Below are 4,670 nucleotides of genomic sequence, written 5' to 3' on the forward strand. Positions count from 1 at the left end.
ACGGATTATTATTTATCAATGTAAAAACTGGCGGACTAACTTGAACGAAACCAATTTTCTTATATATTTATCGTATCGTAAAAAATCAACAAAGTTATCAATCGTTAAAAAAAATGTAGGTTTTTTACGAATCGATATATATAAGAAAATTGGTTTCGTTCAATTTAGTGTGACAAAGACCTGCGGGTCGAAAGCTCAAGACAGTGATTACCTTGAGAAATAGTAATCCTTGTGTGTCCTCCATTTAAATTGGATTCCTATAATATCTCCATGGATCCTTTAAATGATTCATCTCTAAGAGGGACATTCATTTGGTCTTATATTGGTAGACGAAATTTTTCAGGTCAAAAATTTACCTACCTAGCTGCAATCACGCGATTAAAATTCAACCCAAAACGGGGTAGTTTTCAACCCAAGGCGGGGTAGTTTTCAACCCAAGGCGGGGTAGTTTTCAACCCAAGGCGGGGTAGTTTTCAACCCAAGGCGGGGTAGTTTTCAGCCCAAGGCGGGGTAGTTTTCAGCCCAAGGCGGGGTAGTTTTCAGCCCAAGGCGGGGTAGTTTTCAGCCCAAGGCGGGGTAGTTTTCAGCCCAAGGCGGGGTAGTTTTCAGCCCATGGCGGGGTAGATTTCAACCAGAGGCGGGGTAGTTTTCAGCCCAAGGCGGGGTAGATTTCAACCAGAGGCGGGGTAGTTTTCAACCCAATGTGGGGTAGTTTTCAGGTCAAAAATTTACCTACCTAGCTGCAATCACGCGATTAAAATTCAACCCAAAACGGGGTAGTTTTCAACCTAAGGCGGGGTAGATTTCAGCCAAAGGCGGGGTAGATTTCAGCCCAAGGCGGGGTAGATTGCAGCCCAAGGCGGGGTAGATTGCAGCCCAAGGCGGGGTAGATTGCAGCCCAAGGCGGGGTAGATTTCAACCCAAGGCGGGGTAGTTTTCAACCCAAGGCGGGGTAGTTTTCAACCCAAGGCGGGGTAGTTTTCAACCCAAGGCGGGGTAGTTTTCAACCCAAGGCGGGGTAGTTTTCAGCAAAAGGCGGGGTAGTTTTCAGCCCAAGGCGGGGTAGTTTTCAGCCCAAGGCGGGGTAGTTTTCAGCCCATGGCGGGGTAGATTTCAACCAGAGGCGGGGTAGTTTTCAGCCCAAGGCGGGGTAGATTTCAACCAGAGGCGGGGTAGTTTTCAACCCAATGTGGGGTAGTTTCCAACCCAAGGCGGGGTAGTTTTCAGGTCAAAAATTTACCTACCTAGCTGCAATCACGCGATTAAAATTCAACCCAAAACGGGGTAGTTTTCAACCTAAGGCGGGGTAGATTTCAGCCAAAGGCGGGGTAGATTTCAGCCCAAGGCGGGGTAGATTGCAGCCCAAGGCGGGGTAGATTTCAACCCAAGGCGGGGTAGTTTTCAACCCAAGGCGGGGTAGTTTTCAACCCAATGTGGGGTAGTTTTCAACCCAAGGCGGGGTAGTTTTCAACCCAAGGCGGGGTAGTTTTCAACCCAAGGCGGGGTAGTTTTCAACCCAAGGCGGGGTAGTTTTCAGAAAAAGGCGGGGTAGATTTCAACCAGAGGCGGGGTAGTTTTCAGCCCAAGGCGGGGTAGATTTCAACCAGAGGCGGGGTAGTTTTCAACCCAAAATCAAGTTGAATTTTTAACCTTAAATGGGTTGAATCTAAACAAACCAAAATCAAGTTGAATTTTTAACCTTTAATGGGTTGAATCTAAACAACCCAATTTTTGGGCTGGGTAAATACGGACCCAGGTTTGGGCTGAATTTTAACCCATTTTGGTTTGAAAACAACCCAACCTTATTAAGAGTGTGTTGAATGAAGGTTCGGTCAGGAAATTAGCAATCAAACAGTAGGAAGTGTCATACTCATTGTTATTATGTTACTTACGATCAAATGTATTCACAGAACAATGGAGCTTTCTCGTCTCGTCTTCAAACTGGCGCTTTTCTGGCCGTTGGAGATCCATACGTCTTTGAAGAAACGTCGAATGGGCAGAGCACAATTTTCTCAACGGATTGGCAGATTGATTTTTTTTTGTACATCGGCATTCGCATATTAATAGAGAAACCGACATTATACTTCGGCGACAGTCTGGCTTCGAGTCAATATGTTTTTCTTTTTAACAAAAGTATCACGGAATTTCCTTCGATGTTTCAAACTTTAAATTTTGCGTAAGAAAGTTTCTTCATTCCAGTAAATACTTACAAGGAGAGTACCCGAGGTGTTTATAACCGATTTTGTTCAAAGTCAGCCGTAATGTAGACCTATATGATATATGAAATTTAGCAAAAGGAGACGTTGAACTACCCATTCGTTTTGCTATAGCAACCGAAAATGTTTTGATCACTTAAAACAATAAAATCTCCATTTAAAAAAGCATGGGATTTTCTCGGTTTCACAGGGTCCTAGCTACGAAAATTTTGAAAAATCAAGTTTGGGTAAATTGAAACATTTTTAGGGTAAATTTGTAACACATTTTGGGTAAAATAAAGGAAAAATCTTATTTTGGTTGTAAGTGGTTAAAAACCTTTTCGGTTGCCATGGCAAATCTAATGGGTAGTGCAACGTCTCCTTTTGGGAAATTTCATATCTCATATAGGTCCACATTACGGCCGACTTTGAACTAAATCGGCAATAAACACCTCGGGTACTCTCCTTGTTAGTATCTTTGTAATGGTATTACGTAATCAATAGAGGTGTGCAAAGTATTGGGTAACACCGGATAATTTGATCGAATACCAAATTGAATAAACGATGCCTTGAATTGCATAGACCTTGAAATGTTCGCGAATATTTGTTAGATCACATATTCGAATACTCGAAAAGGTGTGATGGAAAACATTTTAAATTTCAAAAAGCTACATAAGCCGAAAAGTGTGTCAGAATAGTATAGTTTTCATTGAGTTAAGTTAATAAGAACCACGGCTATAGACTGCATTGCAATGAGTGATACAATAAGCGAATAAGTAGAATAGTCAATAATGAAATGGGGCAAAAAAGCTAAACCCTAAACCAATTTTTATTTAGTTTTATTTAGTTTTTTACTCTAAGATCTATTAGGTCTCAGATTGGCGTCTTTATTATTTCATAAAATTTTTTTAGGGTTTAGCCTTTTGGTCCCTTTAAATATGGATTATTCTACCTACTCCCATATTTTACCACTTATTTAAAAGATACGTCATAAAAATAAAAATTGTTTGTTGCACCAACGCCATTGAGTGTCAAGTGAAGGGAAGAGATACCCTCGAGCTAAGCCCAATTAGCCCATAAACCGAGGTTATTTATTTCAAAGGGTATAAGGAAGGGCTTACACACTAAGGGTGATATTTCGAATTGGGTTTTTCAAATGTTTGCACAACTGGTCGAATAACCTAAGGGTATTTTTGATTACTGAATATCAAAGTAATCAAATGAGAAAGTGATGGATAGTGACGTTTTGGTTATTGAGTGTTTTAAACTTCTTAGAACAAAAAATTAAAAATTAAAGTAAAACGGAAAACGTTAAATTATTGGGGATTTGAAATCCGGTTTGGTTATTTGAGAGGGTCCAGGAAAACTGGGTGCCTCGGAGGACTGGGTAGCCTGCTGTGGGTCCGCGGGTCTCCGTATGAGGCGCAGTGGTCAAGTTTCCCGGCCTTTTGGAGCCCACCGGGATTTCCGGTGCCAGCTGTGCCGGATTATGTGGAACGCTGTGTACCCGTCGTTCCCCTTTAGGAGCTCTCTCCAAAGGGTATGACTCTGTACCTACGTAGGTAGGGTGTCGGCCGGAGTTGCTATAGCATCCGGTCTAATTCCCACTGCTGTGTGCGAAGTGCGGGGTTGGTCTTCCCATTGTTGCACTTTCTGCTGAGTTGAGCGGCTTGCGTCGAAGGTGAGACCGTCAGCGGTAGGGATCTTTCACTGCCTTGGCTGGTCTGTCACCTGTCCGGGCTGTCTACGCTTTCGTGGGGCAATATGATGAGTGTACACTCTGTTTGCGGTACACGTTTTATATATTCGGATTGTTATTTGAAAACAAATATTTTTTGTTCGTTTCGGTACCCAAAAATTGCATATGAACTCATCTAAAATTCAGGCAGATTAATAAGAAGTAATAAATTAAATTTAAATGTCAGTGTTTTCTACCAAAAAAAAAAGAAATTGCGGTTGCGTGTTTAGCAGTTATACACGAAACCAACTAGCATATGTTCCAACTTTAAAAGTGTCAATAGTGACGTGTTTCTAAAGCCAATAAGAATAATATTGAGAATGAATAATTTTTGTAACTGGCCAGCTGACGGGAACAGTTTAGCCGACAGAAAAAAAACCGAATTTTTAAGCCTTATCGCAAGTGCAGAGGTCATATTATCTTCATGTAATTTAATAAATTAATTTTATACTTCCACGTATCTGTTGTTTTTATGTGTGTATTAATTTATTACTCAAGAAACACATTTGATAATATCAAAAATCCGACGTTCATTGACTTAAATAAAAATTATAACAATAATATTAATAATCATCTAAGCAACACCTTAGGTACGAGGGTCATCTAGCGACTTATTATGCCTTTAAACAGGTGGCTCGGTTACGTAGGAGGGTGATGGACAGCCCTTCATGCCACGCGAACCAAAAGCTCCCTACACAAACTATTACCGTTAATCTTTACAAGTTACGAATTCCTAT

Source organism: Leiobunum rupestre, chromosome 5 (genome assembly GCF_980474605.1).
Source record: "Leiobunum rupestre chromosome 5, qqLeiRupe1.1.hap1, whole genome shotgun sequence".
NCBI classification, from domain to species: Eukaryota; Metazoa; Arthropoda; class Arachnida; order Opiliones; family Sclerosomatidae; genus Leiobunum; species Leiobunum rupestre.